Below are 21,507 nucleotides of genomic sequence, written 5' to 3' on the forward strand. Positions count from 1 at the left end.
CCTGTGAAGGTTTGCTGTTGAGGTTGCGTTCTTGAAGTTCTTCAGAGTTTTTGCGAAGTTCTGACCGATTGATTGCTGAATCGATCGTCGCTGAAGAAGGTGTTGTCCATCGCTCTTTGTGATCTGTCCAGTTTTCATGAGAAAGATGAGAAGCAACCGTTCAAGTCCAGTTGCGCCCGTTGCTGCTGAAGGCGCCATGACTATGGCGCAGATGGTGGAAATCATGCGTTCGCTGCAGGCGAATGTGGAAGCCTCGCGCATAGAGCAGGCAAAAATGCACGAGGACCTGGTCGCCTCTCAGGCCAGGAATGAAGAGCTCAGCAGAGTTACTGAAGAATTGCGCCAGGCTCTTCAGTTGCAGCGAGGGCGCCCAGTCGCTGAAGAGGTCGCGCCGTCAACGCCGCCTCGCGTTTTTCCCATGCCTTTCGCTCAGGCGATTACAGACACGCCTATCCCTGCGAGTGTGGTACCCGTGAAGGCTGTTTTTACCGGCGTGGAGGATCCTGAGGCACATCTCACCATGTTCCACACGCAGATGATGCTGTCAGGAGGATCGGATGCCGTGTACTGCAAGATGTTTGTGAGCACACTCCAGGGAACGGCGCTGAAATGGTTTGTGAGCCTGCCTACAGGTCACATAACCAACTTCCAACAGTTTTCGAAGATCTTCGTCGAGCAGTACATAGTGAACAAGGCACCGCCTAGGGTGTCTTATGATCTGTTCGACATAAGGCAGTACCAGGGAGAGTCCCTCAGGGACTACTTGAATCGTTTTGGGGCACAGATGGTCCGCTCGCTGGCCAAGGACGAAGAGATGCTGGTCTACGCATTACAGAAGGGCGTGTTGCCGGGACCCTTCTGCGAGGCGTTGATCAGGGCTCACCCCGCCATGTTTGCTGAGGTTAGGCGACTTGCGGTGGCCCACATCGCCGACGAAAGTGAGGTCGCCGAGAAGAGGGGAAGCGTGGCCCCCGCTAGGCCACGCGCCCAGACCAGGATCCAGCCACAGAGGGTGTTGGAGACAGCGGCGGCCAAGAGGGATCAGAGGACTCGCCATCCTTTTGATCCAAGGAAGAACAAGGGCAGGGGCCCAGGGCGCCCTCAACCAGCACGTCGGGAGTACAATCGCCCACCAAAGCATAAGTTTGTCATGGGGTTGGCGGATCTGATCGCCATTCCCAATATATCAGCTAGGCTGAAGGCGCCCGAGAAGGTGGGCGACAAGGTGTTGGGACCAAAGCCAGACGCCTGGTGTGAGTTCCACCAAGGCTTTGGCCACACCGTGGACTCATGTTTGGCTTTAGGATACCAGCTCGACGACCTGGTCAAGAGCGGGTTCCTAAACGACTACTTGCTGGATAGAAGGACGGGGGGCGCGTCGAGCTCCCAGCCCGGAGGTGGTTAGGCTCAGCAGCACGAGATGCCCACTCACGGAGAGATCCACACCATTGCAGGAGGTTTCTCGGGTGGTGGATGCACCGCGTCACAGAGGAAGAAGTATGCGAGGTCTGTGATGACGGTGGATATGTTCGAGGACCACTCGCCGGATGTGGACATTACGTTCACAAAGCAAGATCTTCGGGACGTTGTGCCTCATGACAACGACCCCATAGTCATCACGATGATTACGACAGGAAGGAAGGTCCACAGGGTTCTGGTGGACCAAGGAAGTTCGGCAAACGTGATGTTCTGGCCGACTTTCACGCAGTTGGAGCTACCCCTTGACCAGCTGAGGCCCTATGGAGGGTGTTTGTATGGTTTCGCTGGCGACCAGGTGGAGGTCAGGGGGTACATTGAGTTGAGGACTACGTTTACGGATGAGGCGGGCTCGAGAACAGAGAAAATCAAGTACCTTGTCGTGAACGCTCCTTCAGCATACAATATTCTGTTGGGAAGACCCACGCTCAACAGAATAGGCGTTATACCTTCGACCAGGCACATGAAGGTGAAGCTGCCATCTATGGAGGGGGTGGTGATCACCATCAAATCCGACCAGAAAGAAGCAAAGAAGTGCTATGAGAATAGCCTGAAGAACAAGAGGTCCGTGAGTTACGTGACAACCACCCCGCCTCCCGGTGTGAAGCCCAGGCCGACGGTAATAGAGGAGACTGCCGAAAGCGACGTGGTGATGGTGCATGCTGAGTTGGGGGAGGAGAACGCCGGTCTAGAGGAAGAAGAGGCGAGGAATCGCCCTGAGGAAGCGAGGGAGCTGGGAATCGCCAGGGCGGTGATCGCCAGGGCGGTGATCGCCAGAGAAACCAGACCAAAACCCGTCGAGCAGTGGCTCAAAAGGGAGATCGGGGGAAAGATCTTCAAGCTGGGAAGATCTCTAGAGGCTGAGCTCCAGGATCAGATCGCCAAGGTGATAGAGCGGCATCTGGATGCGTTCGCATGGTCCGCTTCGGACATGCCCGGGATCGATCCCGACTTCTTGTGCCATCATTTGGCGATGGACAACCAGGTCAAACCGGTACGACAGAGGAGAAGGAAGTTCAACGAGGAGAGGAGGCAGGCGATTAGAGACGAAACCCAAAAGTTCCTCGCTGCAGGCCATATCAGGGAGGTGCAGTACCCTGAGTTGCTGGCCAACGTTGTGCTGGTAAAGAAGAGCAATGGGAAGTGGCGCATGTGCGTCGACTTCACTGATCTGATCAAGGCCTGTCCAAAGGATTCATATCCTTTGCCAAGTATAGATGCCCTGGTCGACAATGCTGCGGGGTGTAAGTTGCTGAGCTTCCTGGATGCCTTCTCGGGGTATAACCAGATAAAGATGCATCCCAGGGATGAAGAGAAGACCGCCTTCATGACCGAGAGATCGTGCTACTGCTACAAGGTGATGCCATTTGGGCTGAAGAACGCGAGGGCCACGTACCAGAGGTTGATGGATCGGGTACTTGCACCAATGCTGGGAAGGAATGTGCAAGCCTACGTGGATGACATGGTCGTGACCTCGCCAGAGAAGAGCAAGCACGTTGCGGACTTGGAGGAGTTGTTTACTACGATCGCCAAGTTCAGGTTAAAGCTGAATCCCGAGAAGTGCATCTTTGGCGTTGATCCGATCGGTCATCGGTAGTCGATGACGTCAGCAGCAGAGAACCACGTGGACCACTCGCAGGGTGACACGTGGACCAGGTGACAAAGAGATCAGGGAGGCGATCGCCAAGAGCGGTGATCAGGGGGTCCGTAACCAAGTGACCACCGACAGATCAGGCGGCAGAGAGGTTAGGGGACAGATCACCTAGAACGGTGATCGGTGGTCAGTAGCCAAGTGGCCACCAACAGACCAGTTCCCAGACTAACGCCTGGGGGCAGAACGCGAGAAGCAATAGAGCACTGATCAGTCATCGGGTGCATGGTCATCGGGGTCCCGTGTTACACGCAGTTAAACTGGGACTGAGGTTCCCAGCGAGAGCGTTACGCATGGACCTCGCATGAGCACATCTCAGGAAATCGTGCACGAGAGTGGCCTGAGGGAACTAGTAGACCAATCAGTGATTGGTGATTCCATCAACCCATTACGCGCGCGATACCGTGAAGGGTAAGCCGTTACGCAGAGGGCAACGCTTGGTGAGTGTGCCTAGACCCACCACACCCGGCGTTCTCCTGAGAGTATGCGACTTACCCAAATGGAAGAAATATCCTAAGTTACTCCGCAAGGGAATAACTTAGGCGCACAAGGAGAAGCGCTAGAGCCCTTCCAGTAAGTGACACGTGTGTGGTTAGATGTGAGTTGCATGCCTCCACGTGTCATCATCTGAGAGGGGTGCGGTCCAGATAAAGGTGCACTCCGTACCACTAAGGGTACAGACAGGCGCAGCCAAGCGCAGAGACGCGCAGACACGCATAGACTCTCACACCCACACTCTACTGATTCTGGAGGTACATTGTCTCAGAAAAGCATAACAGGGTTCTGACACATGCCAGAAAAGGATAACAGAATTCTGTTAGGCCCAGAAACAGAGAGAGAGACATAAAATAGAATCAGGGAGAGATTGAGGGGATAGAGAAAAAAAGAGAGCAAGAGTTTTTCACACACACTGCTAGTTTTTCTCATTTGGTGGTTCTGTGGTCTAACTTGATCGTCGGAGTGCAAACGGCCGCTAGAGGCGCCGTCTGTGTGTTTTGCAGGTCACGTTTGGAGATTCAAGAGAAGGTTCTGAGGGTGATTTTGCAGAAAACACAGTCGCGTAGACGGGACAGAGAGTGCTACAAAGCGATTCCTCCACGTTCGAGTTGCCGGCAGGATCAGGCGTGGAGGCGGGAAAGTTCTTGGGGTTTCTCTTGACTGAGAGAGGAATAGAAGCCAACCCTGATAAGTGTGCCGCCATCTTGGCGATGAGGAGCCCGACGACCGTGAAGGAGGTGCAGCAGCTCACGGGTCGGATGGCCGCCCTGTCTCGTTTCGTGTCGGCTAGCGGAGAGAAGGGCCATCCGTATTTCCAGTGTTTAAGGCGGAATAACAAATTTGCCTGGATGAAGGAGTGTGAAGAAGCCTTCGTCAAGCTTAAAGAGTACCTGGCGAGCCCGCCGGTTTTGTGCAAACCGCTGATGGGGACCCCTCTCAGGTTGTACTTCGCTGTGACTGAGAGGGCGGTAAGCGCGGTGCTCGCCCAAGACCAAGATCAGGCCCAGAGGCCTATTTATTTTGTCAGCAAGGTGCTGCAAGGCCCCGAAGTGAGATATCAGGCCTTGGAGAAAGCTGCACTGGCAGTGGTTTTTTCGGCGAGAAGGCTACGCCACTATTTCCACAGCTTCACAATACTGGTGATGACCGACTTGCCCATCCAGAAGGTCCTGAAGAAGCCCGACGTCGCCGGGAGGATGGTAAAGTGGGCGGTGGAGCTGTCGGAGTTCGACATCAAGTATGAGCCCCGAGGTCCGATTAAGGGGCAGATTTTCGCAGATTTCGTGGTCGAGCTCTCGTCAGAAGCAACACGAGTTGAGGGGGATGACTTTCGTTGGGTGCTCTCAGTGGACGGATCGTCGAACCAGCAGGGTAGCGGTGCTGGAGTCATCTTGGAAGGGCCCAACGGCGTGCTGATTGAACAGTCCCTGAGGTTTGCCTTCAAAGCCAGCAACAACCAAGCAGAGTATGAGGCGCTGATCGCCGGAATCTTGCTGGCCAAGGAGATGGGAGCTAGGGTGTTAATGGCTAAGAGTGACTCGCTGTTGGTCACGGGACAAGTAACAGGCGAGTTCCAGGCTAAAGATCCACAAATGGCGGCTTACCTGGAGTATGTGCAGGAGTTGAAGAGTTCCTTTGTCTCCTTCGAGGTAGTGCATGTGCCCAGAGAGCAGAATGCCCGAGCTGACTTGCTAGCTAAGCTCGCCAGTTCGGGCAAGGGGGGTAGGCAGAGGACGGTGATTCAAGAAACTCTGAAGACGCCTAGAGCATTTGTGGCAGATCACCTGGTTCTTCAGATAAGCAAATCGACGAAGAGAGCGGCGAGGAGTCACAGGTCTTTGACTCAGGAGACCTTGAGGTCGCCCAGAATAAGAGCATGTCGGGGAGAGAAGGTGAACATGACGCAGGTCTGCACGACCTATGAGCCAGACACCTGGGTAACACAGTACAAGCGATGCCTGGCGGATGGCCTTCTCACGCTGGATCCGACGGAAGCTAGGAAGATAAAGAAGAATTCTAGCAAGTTCACAATGATTGATGGCGATTTGTATAGGTTTGGGTTCACACACCCACTCCTGGAGTGTGTGCACGGAGAGAAATGTCAGCAGCTGTTTGAGTTCTCGAGCTCTGGCCGCGAGGACTCTCCGTGCAGGTTATTACTGGCCAACGATGAGAGAAGACTGCAAGAAGTATGCACAGTGTTGCAAGCAATGTCAGCAGCACGCCGACTGGCACAAGGCGCCTCCCGAGGAGTTGAAGTCGATTTACAGCCCTTGGCCGTTTCATACATGGGGGATCGACATTCTGGGACCCTTCCCCTTGGCGATCAGGCAGATGAAGTACTTGGTGGTGGCGATTGAATATTTCACCAAGTGGATCGAAGCAGAACCAGTGGCCCAGATCACCGCGCACAAGATCGAGAGCTTTGTGTGGAAGAACATCGTGTGCCGGTTTGGTGTGCCCAAGCGCCTGGTGTCAGATAACGGAACTCAGTTTGCAAGTCACCTGTTGAAGAAGCTGTGCGAAGGGGTGGGAATTCAACAAGTATTTGCATCTGTCGAGCACCCTCAGACGAATGGCCAAGTAGAGTCAGCCAATCGGGTATTGCTGAGAGGTTTGAAGAGAAGGCTAGAGAAAGCCAAAGGAAGTTGGGCTGAGGAGGTACCCCGTATAGTCTGGGCGTACCACACCACCGAGCAGTCAGGAACCCATGAGATCCCGTTTAGCCTGGTCTATGGATGCGACGCGATGATTCCAGTAGAAATCCAGGAGAGCTTGCCGAGATTCCAGAACTTTGTAGCGGAAGACTCGAATGAGGAAAAAAGGCTGAATCTGGATTTGCTGGATGAGGTCAGGGAGGAGGCGAGAGTGAAGGCTGAGGCGGTGAAAAGAAGGATTGAACGAAGGTATAACTCGAAGGTGATGCCAAGGCAGTTCAGAGAAGGCGACCTGGTGATGAGGAAGGCCCACCAGTACGAGATGGAGAACAAGCTGTCGCCTAAGTGGACGGGACCGTTCAGGATAACCAAGGCGCTCGGGAACGGCACCTACCGCTTAGAGACGTTGGAAGGAGGGGCGATTCCTCGCACCTGGAACGCCATGCACCTGAAATTATATTACAGTTAAAAAGCTTTGTAAGTAAAAACAAACACGAAGAGTTTGCAAGCTTTCTGTTAAAACAGTTTGAAGGGGGCACTCTTTTTTCCCTAAGGAGGGTTTTTAATGAGGCCACCCAATAAAGAAGAGTTTTCAAAGTTTGAAGTGTTTTAGATTGCACGCTTGCTGTCTTTTGCGAAAGTTTTGAAGAAAGACCTTGTCGCTTATATGTGATTTAAGGCGAGTTTTGAAGTTATGTCGCATGCTTTCTAAAAAAGTTTCTAAGTCCCCATCGTTTTTTGGCGATTGGTGGCATCAGTTAAAGTTTTAAAAGTCCTCATCGTCTTTCGGCGATCGGAGGCACCAGTTAAAGACCTCAACGCCCTCGCGCGTTCTGAGGCGAGAAAGAGTAAAAGTCCTCAGTGCTTCCAGAGGAGAGAAGATGTAGCCTCTGGAGCAATGTAGAGGCACCAGTAAAAGTCCTCAGTGCTTCCAGGGGAGAGAAGATGTAGCCTCTGGGGCAATGTAGAGGCACCAGTGAAAAGTCCTCAGTGTTTTCAGGGGAGAGAAGATGTAGCCCCTGGGGCAATGTAGAGGCACGAGTTAAAGACCTTCTCGCCGATGAGCGAGTTCAGGCGAGTTAAAGACCTTCTCGCCGATGAGCGAGCTCAGGCGAGTTAAAGACCTTCTCGCCGATGAGCGAGCTCAGGCGAGTTAAAGACCTTCTCGCCGATGAGCGAGTTCAGGCGAGTTAAAGACCTTCTCGCCGTCGAGCGAGTTCAGGCAAGATAAAATCCTTCTCGTCTCGAACGAGTTCAGGTATGGTGTAAAGGGTGGAAGAAGTTCAGGGGGTGGCTAAGGTAGGTTCAAAGAGAACGCCCAGCCACCCGGTTCCTTGTTCTGAAGCTCAGGGAGGTAGAGAAGGATCCGAAAGGCGCCTCTACCCCCAGATGAGGGAACAATGGCCAAGTTGTGAGGGCAAGAGGAAGCCTACATCGCCAAGACCCTCTGGCGATCAGATTCGGGCGGTGGCATGAGCAAAGGCCCATTTGATGGAACAGATCGGGTAAGCTATGCCTTAAGCTGTCAGTTGAAGTGAAACTTACTGTTTAGCGGGTAGTTTTACGACGAAGTTCGCTGCTTTAAAGTTTACGAGTTATTAGAATGCTGTTATTCGAAAGTTGATAGTTTAAGCAGCAAGTAAACAAGTTGCGCCCGCAGAATTGCTAAGTCAATTTCGTTTGAAGCGAGTTGTACAAGGAGAGATAAGACAAACAGAGAAATTGTAAGAAGAGGCAGAAAAACTTTATAATAAAGTGTATAAGTTCAAAATACATATACAAAAGAGGAAAGTTATTACAAGAAAGTTGTGCAAGAGAAAACAGATGAATAACTGATGGAGGGAAGCAGCTAGTCTTCAGAAGGAACGATCTTCCCATCCACCATTTCATTGTTCAGCGACACCATGGAGAGATCCAAGTCGGGGTACTGGCAAGCAAATTGCTCCAGAGCGGCGTCAAACCCAGCAGCGAGGATTTGGGCAGAGCTCAGCTCGAGTTCTTCAGTTTGCTTCTTGAGCCCCTCGATCTGCTGCTCCAATTCTTCAGCTCGTTTCTTGAGTTCTTCAGTTGTTTCACGAGCTTGAAGGAGGTCTTCAGCAACCTTCTTGGATTCCGCCCGCGCCTGGGCCAGCTCTGCGGCGATCTTCTCATTTTCCTCTTTGGCCTCGGCGAGTTTAGCCATGGTGTCGTCTCTCTCTTTTTCGACTTTCCCCAAGAAGACCTCCCGATCTGCTGACCTCTTCTCAAGGTTTTTTACCTTGGCTGCGTCTGCTTTGATCGACGCCTCCAGGTCAGCCACCTTGAGGCGATAGGGGACCAGCTTGCTCTCCAGCTCAATCTTCTCTTGAGCTAAGAGGTGCACCCTATGGCGTAGATCGGTGGCCTCCTTGCGCACCACCCGCAGCTCGGTGCTCATAGCATCCTCTACTCACGAATGGTCGATCTCCGCCAGCATAAGGTTGCAGGACAACTTCTCCGCCTCGATCCTTATTAGGCGATTCTCCTCTTGGAGCACGGAGATGTCGTCCTGGAGTTTCTTGCTGGAACTCTCCACAGCTTTTGATATGATGGAGGGGAGATCCTCTGCCATCATTTTGAGTTTTGCTGAGAAGGGTTCCCACGTCCCTTTGACCACAAGGGAAAGGTTTGCTCGCGGAGGCGCTGGGGGAGCCTGTTGCTGGTTCTCACCGCCACCTTCTTGAATTGGTTGGTGAGTTGGAGCTTCTTGGCGTGGTGGTGACGAGGGGGACTCGGTGATGATGATGGGTGAGTTGTGAGCACCTTCATCCCCGCCCGGTGCACTTCCGCAATTGAGGCTGTTGAAGGGGGACCCCCACCAGCAGATACAAATGGCGTGGAGGCGCTTGGGGGGTTCTCCATGAAATTGGGCTCAGTAGCCTCAACCACGGGAAGTGCAGCCGCCAAAGGAACTGCTTGAACCGGCGGTGTTGCAGTTGAGGGAGAAGGAGGTGTTGGAAGGGGAGCTGGTGGTGAGGACGGTGTTGATGTTGGAGGAGGAGGTGGAGCAGGTGGTGAAGAAGGCGCCACCCTTCTTTTGGTGATGAGGCCATCTTCAGTTGCCTCATCGTCTTCTTCTTCATCCTCATGAACCACCTGAGGGGTTTTCCTCTTTGGCTTCCTGAGGATGAGTTTCTAGCGTTGTTGGGCGGGCAAGGCTTCTGAAGGAGCTGGGCCTTTAGGGGGCGATCTGCCCTGAGCAGCGGCGATCTCCACCACCGAGTTGGGCACGGTCTGGGAGCCCGACACCAACCCATGAGCTCGGGTGAGCGCCCTCAATTCAGCCAGTTTGCCTTTACCCAACATGAGATCTGCACAATGAGAAAGTATATAGGTTAGCTCAAAGACGAAGACAAATACATGGGTAAATATGCAGATGAGGCAAATAAGTGATGCAGAAAATAAAGACCAAGTCTATCGCGCAGCAGACAAGGCACCCGGCAACAGATAACAGAGGTGCAGCACGAGGCAATAACTTAGATGTTAAGGTAAGCTCTAACCTATACGAGCCTCGAGTTGGCCTTCGAAGAACTCAAAGGAGATGATCGCAGAGGTAAGGAAGGTGATGTTGGCGTCCGCTATGCTCTTCCAGAAGAGGCACAGGTCCTTGTCCAAAGCGCCCATGTTGTCGGGGCTCCTTGGCCTTCTGAAGCTTCCCTTGGAGTCTTTATTTCCCTTGTTTACCCAGTACAAGGGAAAGCCGTCAAGCAGCGAGGCGTCCTGGTCGTTTTGGCGCACTTGGATGAATTTTCCTTTCCAATCCTTGTAAGATTGCTGGAAGATAGAGAGGATCGACTTCCCAGCAATCCCGTTCAGACTCACCCAAAGGCGATCTCCTGGATGCTTAGCATCAAAAAGGAAAAGGAAAACGTCCACTGACGCTGGCAGCCCCAGGTGTGCACATACGATCTGGAACGCCCTTACAAACGCCCAGCTGTTGGGGTGAAGCTGGGCAGGGGCGATGTCGAGCTCGGTTAACAACTCTCGCTTGAAACGAGTAAAGGGAAGTCGGAGCTTCACCTTCTTGAAAAGCGTCGCGTAGAGGTAGCAGAACAACTCGCCGTTGCTCGTTTTGTCGTCAGCATAGATTGGCTCATCAGGATGGCAAGGCAGCACAGACATTTTACTGTCATGCTCCTTGTGAAATGAAAGATCCGACTGGTCCCCTTTCCTTAGTCGGAGCACCGCCAGCGCAGAGTTTATTGAAGAAGTTTCTTTCAGCAGAGCCGAGCTGGCCCAGGGGTAAAGCTTCTTGTAGTCTGGAGTAGGGATGGAGGCTCCTCCGGCGACCGGTGGAGTAGCCTGAGCCAGGTCGGGGAGAGAGGTTGCAGGCCTCTCAGCCTGGGAAGAGGGAACACCAGGTGCTCGTGATGGGTTATGCGCTTGTGGTGGAGGGTTTTGTGACGAAGGGGGAGGATTCGCGGTTATCTTTGTACGAACCATTGCGGGAACTGCAAAGGAAAAAGTAAAAGAGAGGTGAGCAAAGGTTGCAGAGGTTGATCTGATTGTGAATGAAGGACAAAAAACGAACGAACGAAAGTTCGTTGTGATGGAAGAAATGGAAAGCGAAGCCCTAAGTGCGAAAGGGGAGAAAAAGAAGAAACAACCCACAGCGTATGCACCAGGCAGTTAATGGATGATGCGAATCGGTTAAAATGCAGCAGATATCAACAGAAGAAGTAAACGGGGTACCTTTCTATGATCAGACGAACGCTGAGGGAAGTTGGGGATTCAGAGAGTTGAAGAGCGTCGTGGGTTTTGCAGAAGAAACTCAGAGCGTTTGAGAAGGCAAAGAGATGATGAAACAGTAGAAATGAAATGGGTTTAAGGGTTTTTCAAATGATTTTTGGAAGCGTAAACGACAGCTAAAGATGACCGTTGATGAAGCCACGTGTCGAGCGATTGGGAGAATGTTTGGTGGAGCGTCAGGAAAGCAGAAAGTACGAACGTTTGGAATTCTGCGCCAGCGCCACGTAGATCGGTAGTGACGTGACTTCTTTAGTCTTTTCGCTGGACAAGTCTTCGCTTAAGACTGGGGGGCTTGTGTACCGCCCTGGTATTCGGAAGTGATGACGTGGCGTCGAGCTATTATATAGGCGTGTTGAACGGGACACCTGGCTGGCAGAAGGGGAGGAAGTCGGGGGGCTCGTGTAGTCGCCAGTTATTAAGTTGGCGTGCTCCGATCTCCAACATACCTAAACCGGCGGTCACCGGGTTGAAGATGAAGTCGCCAGATGTGAACCCAGGCGACCAAGTGATTAGAGATCGCCGAAACAAGGACATCGCCGAAGATGAAGGCCAATAGTCATTTCCCAGCTGACCAGAAGATGAGGTCGGGAGACAGCTTACTTGAACATACACGGTGAAGCAGGTAGGGCAGATCATGAAGGCGGCCGGCGAGACCACAGGGAAGGTGTGTACGAAGGCACCCGAGCTCGCCACCCAGAAGAGATCACGCTCCAAGGCAGCTATGCACTGAGTTGTATCATGCATAAGTAACTTAGCAAAAAACCTGAAGAGTAAGAAGTGGCGCCCAAGTCAAGGATGCTCCAGATGGTGACACGTGTACAGCTGGATGCGAGCCACGTGTCCAGAAGTGTAACTGTCTGGAGAGAGAAAGTACGCAGGTATATAAGAGTTTCTAACGAACTTCTGAGGTACGCACGTTTAGATTGTTTCTTTACACTTGCGAGTCTTGAGTACGCTGAGAGAGAATTTGCGCACGGTTCCTTAGAGTTCTTGAGTTTTCTCTTAGTAATTGGTGGTTCAGTCACTGACTTGGGCGTCGGAGCGTGATCGGCCGCAGCGACGCCGTTTTTTCTTTTGCAGGTTCTTGAGGTGGATCGCGGTGAAGGACGGAGGCTAACACGGCGCAGAAGTCGATCCAGGTTTGACGAGGCAAGGCTCCAGCGTTCTGGTCAACAGGCAGGATCAATATCTAATAATATCTAACACTTCTCTTCAAGCGGGTGCATATAAATCATAAATACAAAGTTTGTTACAAGTGTAATCTACCTAGGTCCTCGTAAGGATTTAGTAAAAATATTTGCTAATTGATCGTTTGAATTAACATATTCAACCTTGATATCTCTCAATATAATATTTTTTTCGAGTGAAATGACAATTAATCTCAATATGTTTGGTCGTTTCATGAAAAACTGAATTTGAACTAATATGAAGAGTAATCTGATCATCACATATAAGTGTCATTTGAGTGACCTCTCTAAATTGCAATTCTAAGTAACTGTTTAAGTCAAATAAGTTCACTAGTAGCCGAAACCATAACTTTTTATATTCTGTTTCTGCACCATCCCGCCACAACACTTTGTTTCTTGCTCTTCCAAGAGATCAAGTTATCACCAATGGAGACACAATAACCGAAAGTTGATCTTCTATTAGATGGAGATCCTGTCCAATCAACATCTAAATTGTTGAACAAGATGCTTTGATGTCTCCAAATCCAAGAGGAAAGGTTGAAGACCTTGCTGCTGGGTGTGTGTGTTGTCTAGTTGTTTGAAACTTGTTAATTCACTCCTTAAGATGATCCAAGTTCATTTGAATCTTTAACCTTTTGAAAAGATGAGTTTTCTAAAATGCTGTTGAAATTTCAACAGGTTGAAATTTTGAAACAACAGGTTGTTTTACCTTAGTAGTTTTTGAAAAGGTTTTGAAAAACTTGACTTTGCTGTCAAGTCAATTCAACCGATTGTTTCAAGAAAACAATCGATTGTTTTTCTGAAAACCTTAACAAAATTCTGTTAAGTGGTTTTAATATGTTTTAAATGATCCTAACTACCTTGGCTCCTTTATTAAATGTTTTTGACCACTTGGTTGGTCTACATAAAGGAGGTTTTATGCTCCTAATCTTGGAGTAAGAAAAAGAGTTTATCAAAAACGGTTTTTCCAAGATTTAAAAGAGCTTTGTATCATTCTTAAGTGTGTGGAATAGGATTGGGTTGTAATTATGAACTTTAAGCTTTCTAATACCCAGGTGTATTCTATTCCCTTCTTCCTTGATTACTGTATTTCTGTTGTTTTGTTGCCAAGGAATATTGTGTGTTCTTGAGGTGTTCAAGATCAATACTCTTGGTGTGGTTTGCCAAAGGTAGTGTGTTTCTTGAGGGGTTCAATGTCACTACTTTGGTGTGTGGTGTTTGTAATCTGGTTTTGATTGCATAGTGGATTACCCAGTGGTTTCTGGGGACTGGATGTAGCTCTTGGTGTAAGAGTGAACCAGTATAAATCTGTTTGTGTGATTATCTCTTTCCCTGATCTCACATATATCTATTTTAAGTTGTTTTTATTAACTGCTGATAAAAAGAACTGGTTGAATTGTAAAAACAACCGGTTGATTTTCTGGAAATCAACTAAAACTGGCTGAATACATAGCAACTGGAAGTTGCTGTGCTCAAACACTATGGCTAAGGCAACAACTAAGTCACTTTGGAATTTTCTTAAATAAAATACCTATTCACTTTGATAACAATAGTGCCATAAATTTGTCTAAGAATCTTGTTATGCATTCAAGAACTAAACATATTGAAATTAGACATCATTTTCTAAGAGAACATATAACAAATGGAACTTGTGAGATCAAATTTATTGGTACTGAATTACAACTGGCTGATTTGTTTACAAAACCTTTGGCTAAAAAGAGATTTAATTTTCTGCTGAATGAATGGGTATTATTAGCATAAATATTCCACTGCACTAAAATTTAAATCTATTGTTTTTCAATTTAACATGTTTATTTTTTTTTTCTGACTCTGATTCTTTGGATGACGAGGAAAGAGAAATAATTATTTCTCTCTCTTTAACCATTGACTGCTTTTATGGTTATTGACCAGCAGGTTTATTACATAGATATAAGGAAATCCTAACTTATTTGATACACTAGTTTGGAAATAGGTTTGGATAGTGATCCTGCCTGTTGACCAGAACGTTGGAACTTGCCTCGTCACACTTGGATCGACGTGTGCACCGCTTCAACCTCCGTCCTTCGTCACGATCCACCTCAAGAACCTGCAAAAGAACAGAGCGGCGCCGCTGCGGCCGATCGCACTCCAACGCCCAAGTCAGTGACTGAACCACCAAATACTTCAAGAGCAAACACTCAAGAACTCTCAAGGAACCGTGCAATGTTCTCTCTCACAGTATGCTCAAGAACTCGCAAGCGTAAAGAAGACAATCTGAACATGCGTACCTCAGAAGTTCGTTGGGAAACCCTTTTATACCTGGTGACTTTCTCTCTCCTGGCAGTTACGCATCTGGACACGTGGCTCGCATCCAACCGTACACGTGCCATCATCTGGAGCCTCCTTGACTTGGGCGCTGCTTCTGACTCTCTTTTGGCTAAGTTACTTATGCATGGTACTGCCCAGTGCATAGCTAACTTGGAGCGCGATCTCTACTGGGATTGGCGAGTTAGGGTGCCTTCGTACACCTTCCCTGTGGTCTCGCCGGCCGCCTTCATAATCTGCACCACCTTCATCTTCGGCGATGTGCTTGCTCCGGCGATCTCTAATCACTTGGTCGCCTGAGTTATCATCTGGCGACTTCATCTTTAACCCGGTGACCGCCGATTCTGATGTGCTGGAGATCGGAGCACGCCAATCATAATAACTGGCGACTTCACGAGCCCCCCGACCTCCTTCCCTTCTGCCAACCTGGCGTCTCGTCAACACGCCTATACTGTAGCTTGGTGCCACGTCATCACTTCCGACTACCAGGACGGTACACAAACCCCCCAGTCTTAAGCGAAGACTTGTCCAGCGAAAAGACTAAAGGAGTCACGTCAATACCGATCTACGTGGCACTGGCGCAGAATTCCAAGCGGTTGTACTTTCTGCTTCACTGACGCTCCACCAAACACCCCTCCCATCGTTCGACACGTGGCTTCATCAACGGTTACCTTCAGTTAACGTTTGCGCTTCCCAAACCCATTTCGAAAAACCCTTAAACTCATTTTGCTCCACTGTTCCATCACTTTCTTCGTATTCTCAGACGCTCCAACTCTCTTATGCAAAAAGCTCTCAACGTTCTTCAACCTCCTGAATCACCAACATCCTTCATTACTCTTCCGATCATAAAAAGGTACTTCCTTTCCTTCTCCTGCTGGTTTTTCCTGCATTTTAACCGATTCGCATCATCCTTTAACTGTCTGGTGCATACGTTGTGGGTTGTTTTTTCCATTTCTCCTTTCTCGTAACTTAGGGCTCCGTCAACGTCACAACGAACCTACGTTCGTTCGTTTTTAACCCTTCTTTCATGATCGAGTCAGCCTCTGCGAACCCTGATCATTTTTCCTTTTCTTTTTCCTCTGCAGCTTCCGCAATGACTCGCTCAAAGATCACCCCAAATCCTCCTCCTTCATCACGAAACCCCTCCTCACAAGCACACGACCCACCGCGAGCACGTGGTGCTTCGTCTTCTCAGGCTGAGAGGCCTGCACCCTCCCGCCCCAACTTGGCTCAGGCCACTCCCCCTGTCGCCGGAGGAGCCTCTGTTCCCTCCCCAGACTTCAAAAAACTGTACCCATGGGCCACCTCGACTTTGTTGAGGAAAACATCTTCTGTAAACTCTGCTGGGGCAGTTCTGCGATTGAAGAAAGGGGACGAGCCTCACCAACGGCGGGTTGTTCTGCCTCATATACACCACCCTGTTCAAGAAGGTGAAACTTAGGTTTCCCTTCACTCGCTTTGAAAGGGAGCTCCTCACCGAGCTCGACATCGCCGCCGCCCAGCTCCATCCCAACAGCTGGGCGTTCGTACGGGCTTTCCAAATAATGTGCGACCACTTGGGGCTGCCAGCGTCAGTGGACGTTTTCTTATTTCTTTTTGAAGCCAAGCACCCAGGAGATCGCCTGTGGGTAAGCTTGAACGGGATTGCTGGGAGGTCGATCCTCTCTATCTTCCAGCAATCCTACAAAGACTGGAAGGGCAAGTTTGTCCAGGTGCGCCCCAACGACAAGGACGCTTCTCTGCTCGACGGTTTCCCCTTGTATTGGGTAAATAAGGGGAACTAAGAGTCCAAAAGCAGCTTCAGGAGGCCAAGAAGTCCTGATAGCATGGGTGCTTTGGACAAAGACCTCTGCTTCTTCTGGAAGAGTGTGGCAGATGCCAACATCACCTTCCTCACCACCACACTCTTCTGCTTCGAGTTCTTCGAGGACCAACTCGAAATTCGCATAGGTTAGAACTCACCTCAACGTCTAAGTCTCTATTTTGACATTACCTCTGTTAACTGTTTCTGGGCGTCTTGTGCGTTGTGCGCAAGACTTTGGTTTTATTTTCTGCACCATTTATCTGCTTTCTGTTGCAGGCTGCCTTATGTGTTTACCCTTTTTTCTGAACTAACCCATGCACCTTTGCATTATGCAGATCGCATGTTGGGCCAAGGAAAACTTGCTGAGCTGAGGGCACTCGCCCGAGCCCACGGGTTGGCATCGGGTTCCCAAACCGTGCCAAACTCGGTGGTGGAGATCGCCGCCGCACAGGGCCGATCGCCACCAAAAGGCCCAACTCCTCCCGATGTCCAACCCGCCAACCAACGCAAAAAGCTTATCCTCAGGAAACCAAAGAGGAAAGCTCCCCAAGTAGTCCACGAGGAAGAAGAAGAAGATAATGAGGCGACTGAAGACGGCCTCATCGTCAAGAGGAAGAGGGTGGCACCTTCTTCACCATCTGCTCCACCCCCTCTTCCCACATCAACACCACCATCCACACCTGCTCCACCTCCAACATCGCTTCCTCCACCAGCTCCTGCCTCGCCAGTCCAAGCGATTCCTTTGGCATCTGCGCCTCCTGAAGCTGAGGCCGCCGAAGCCAACTTCTTGGAGAACCCCCCGAGCGCCTCCACGCCGTATGTAACAGCTGGAGGGGGTCCTCCATCAAACGCCTCCACCGCAAACGCTGCACCAATCGGGGATGAAGGTGCTCACCACTCTCCAATTCTGATTACTGAATCCCCGACGCCGCCACCACTCCAAGAAGCACCTGCTGAGCAACCAACTCAAGAAGGTGGCGGCGAAAACCAACAGCAAGCCTACCCGGTGCCTCCACCAGCAAACCTCTCTCTTGAGGTCAAGAGGATGTGGGAGCCTTTCTCGGCCAAACTGAAGATGATGGCAGAGGACTTCCCCACCATCATCTCTAGAGCTGTGGAGAGTTCCACCAGGAAGCTCCAGGATGACCTCTTCGCCCTTCGAACTGAGAACAACACTATAAGGATTGAGGCGGAGAAGTTATCCTGCAATCTGACACTCGCCGAGATTGAGCACTCCCGAGTAGAAGATGCAATGAGCACCGAGCTCCGGGTGGCGCGCAAGGAGGCCACCGATCTCCGCCATAAGGTACAGCTCTTGGCTCAAGAGAAGATTGAGCTAGAGAGCAAGCTGGTGCCTTATCGCGTCAGAGTGGCTGACCTGGAGGCCTTGATCAAAGCTGATGCCGCCAAGGTAAAGAAGCTCGAACAAAGGTCAGCCGATCGGGAAGTCTTCCTGGGGATGGTGGAAAAGGAAAGGGACGACACCATGGCCAAGCTTGCTGAAGCCAACAAAGAAAAGGGGAAGATTGCCGCTGAATTGGGCCAGGTGCAGGCAGAATCCAAGAAGGTTGCTGAAGACCTTCTTCAAGCTCAGGAAACCATCGAAAAACTCAAGAAGCAAGCTGAAGAGCTGGAGCAGCAGAACGAGGGGTTGAAGAAACAAACTGAAGAACTTAAGAAACAGATCGAAGAGCTTAATCTGAGTTCTGCCCAAATTCTTGCTGCTGGATTCGAGGCCGCACGGGAACAGTTCGCCTGCTTGTTCCCCGATCTGGATCTCAGCATGGTGTCCCTCAACAACGAGGTGGTGGATGGGAAGGTTGTTCCCGCTGAAGACTGATTGGTTCCCCCCCATCCACTACCTTTAGGCTTTCTCCTTCATACAATTGTAATGAACTTTTTTCTTTTTGTGCCCTGAACTGATATTTACTTAATGACAAGGTCTTTGTATTTCTTCTTGTAACTTCTTTGTCTGCTTTAACTTTCCTTGCACAATTTACTTCAAAGAAATAACTTAGTAATTTCGTAAGCGCAATCGTGTACTTAACTGTTTCGAACCACCGATCTTCGGACAATAACGCTTTAACAACTTGTAATCTCAAGGCAATGAACCTTAACGTAATATCACTCTTCAAACAACGAACTTTAACTCAACTAATGGCTTAAGACACCGCTAACCCGATCTGCTGCATCAAAACGGGTCTTAACTTTCTCGCCATTGCTTGAACTTTTCCTGGTCGCCAAAGACTCTTGGCGATATCAGCTTCTTTCTGCCTTCACAACTTGGCCATTTGTTCCTTCATCTGGGGGTAGAGGCGCCTTTCGGATCCTTCTCTACCTTCCTGATCTTCAGAACAAAAGACCGGGTGACTAGGCGTTCTATTCGAACCTACCTTAGCCACCCTCCAAACTTCTTCCACCCTTTACACCATACCTGAACTCGTTCGAGACGAGAAGGATTTTATCTTGCCTGAACTCGCTCATCGGCGAGAAGGTCTTTAACTTGCCTGAACTCGCTCATAGGCGAGAAGGTCTTTAAACTCGCCTGAACTCGCTCATAGGCGAGAAGGTCTTTAAACTCGCCTGAACTCGCTCATAGGCGAGAAGGTCTTTAAATCGTGCCTCTATATTGCCCGAGGGGTTACATCTCCTCACCCCCAGAAACACTGAGGACTTTCGCTGGTGCCTCTACATTGCCCCAGGGGTTACATCTTCTCGCCCCCAGAAGCACTGAGGACTTTTCACTGGTGCCTCTACATTGCCCCAGGGGTTACATCTTCTCGCCCCCAGAAGCACTGAGGACTTTTCACTGGTGCCTCTACATTGGCCCAGGGGTTACATCTTCTCGCCCCCAGAAGCACTGAGGACTTTTCACCCTTCCTCGCCTGCACTCGCTCGACGGCGAGGAGGTCTTTATCTCGCCTCAGGACGCGCGAGGGCGTTGAGGTCTTTTAATTGGTGCCTCCGATCGCCGAAAGACGATGAGGACTTTAACTTTAACTGATGCCTCCGATCGTCTAAAGATGATGAGGACTTGAAAACTTTTTAGAAAGCACGCAATATATCTTTACTTGCCTTAAATCACATATAAGTGACAAGGTCTTTCTTCAAAACTTTCTGAAAACAACAAGCATGCAGTCTAAAACAACTTTGAGCTTCGAAAACTCTTCTTTTATTGGGTGGCCTCATTAAAAACCCTCCTTAGGGAAAAAAGAGTGCCCCCTTCAAACTGTTTTAACAGAGACATTGTAATATAACTTCGTGTTTGTCTTTACTTACAAAGTTCTTAACTGTAATACAACTTCAGGTGCGTGGCGTTCCAAGTGCGAGGAATCGCCCCTCCTTCCAATGTCTCTAAGCGGTAGGCGCCGTTCCCGAGCGCCTCGGTTATTCTGAACGGTCCCGTCCACTTAGGTGACAGCTTAGTCTCCATCTCGTACTGGTGGGCTTTCCTCATCACCAGGTCGCCTTCTCTGAACTGTCTTGGCATCACCTTTGAGTTATATCTTCGTTCAATCCTTCTCTTCACCACCTCAGCTTTCAATCTCGCCTCTTCCCTGACCTCATCCAGTAGATCTAGGTTCAACCTTCTTTCCTCGTTCGAGTCTTCCTCTACGAAGTTCTGGAATCTCGGCGAGCTCTCCTGGATCTCTACTAGAATCATTGCGTCACACCCATAGACCAAGCTGAACGGGGTCTCATGGGTTCCTGACTGCTCGGTGGTGTGGTACGCCCAGACTATACGGGGTACCTCCTCAGCCCAGCTTCCTTTGGCTTTCTCTAGCCTTCTCTTCAAACCTCTTAGCAACACTCGATTAGCTGACTCTACTTGGCCATTTGTCTGAGGGTGCTCGACGGATGCAAACACTTGTTGAATTCCCACCCCTTCGCACGGCTTCTTCAACAGGTGGCTTGCAATCTGAGTCCCATTGTCCGACACCAGGCGCTTGGGCACACCAAACCGGCACACAATGTTCTTCCACACGAAACCTTCAATCTTGTGCGCGGTGATCTGGACCACTGGTTCTGCTTCGATCCACTTGGTGAAATACTCAATCGCCACCACCAAGTACTTCATCTGCCTGATCGCCAGCGGGAATGGTCCCAGGATGTCGATTCCCCAAGTATGAAACGGCCAAGGGCTGTAAATCGACTTCAACTCCTCGGGAGGCGCCTTGTGCCAATCGGCGTGCTATTGGCATTGTTTGCAACACTGTGCATACCTCTTGCAGTCTTCTCTCATTGTTGGCCAGTAGTAACCTGCACGGAGAGTCCTTGCGGCCAGAGCTCGACCCCCGACGTGGCTTCTGCATATCCCTTCATGGAGCTCTGCCATAATCCTCATGCATTTCTCGCCATACACACATTCCAGGAGTGGGTGAGTAAACCCAAACCTGTACAACTCGCCATCAATGATTGTGTACTTGCTAGAATTTTTCTTTATCTTCCTAGCCTCTGTCGGATCCAGCGGGAGAAGGTCATCTGCCAGGCACCGCTTGTACTGTGTTATCCAGGTGTCTGGCTCATGGGTAGCGCAGACCTGCGTCATGTTCACCTTCGCTCCTCGACATGCTCTAATTCTCGGCGACCTCAAGGTCTCTTGAGTCAAGGATTTGTGACTCCTCGCCGCTTTCTCCGTCGACTTGCTTATCTGAAGAACCAGGTGATCTGCTACAAATGCTCTCGGTGTCTTCAGAGTTTCTTGAATCACCGTCCTCTGCCTACCCCCCTTGCCTGAACTGGCTAGCTTAGCCAGCAAGTCAGCTCGGGCATTCTGCTCTCTGGGCACATGCACCACTTCAAAGGAGGCAAAGGAACTCTTCAACTCCTGCACATACTCCAGGTAAGCCGCCATTTGTGGATCTTTAGCCTGGAACTCGCCTGTTACTTGCCCCGTGACTAGCAGCGAGTCACTCTTAGCCATCAACACCCTGGCTCCCATCTCTTTGGCCAGCAAAATCCTGGCGATCAGCGCCTCATATTCTGCTTGATTGTTGCTGGCTTTGAAGGCAAACCTCAAAGATTGTTCGATCAGCACGCCGTTGGGTCCTTCCAAAATGACTCCAGCACCGCTACCCTGCTGGTTCGACGATCCATCCACCGAGAGCACCCAACGAAAATCGTCCCCTTCAACTCGTGTCGCCTCAGATGAGAGCTCGACCA

This window comes from Phaseolus vulgaris, chromosome 11, assembly GCF_000499845.2.
Source record: "Phaseolus vulgaris cultivar G19833 chromosome 11, P. vulgaris v2.0, whole genome shotgun sequence".
Lineage (NCBI taxonomy): Eukaryota > Viridiplantae > Streptophyta > Magnoliopsida > Fabales > Fabaceae > Phaseolus > Phaseolus vulgaris.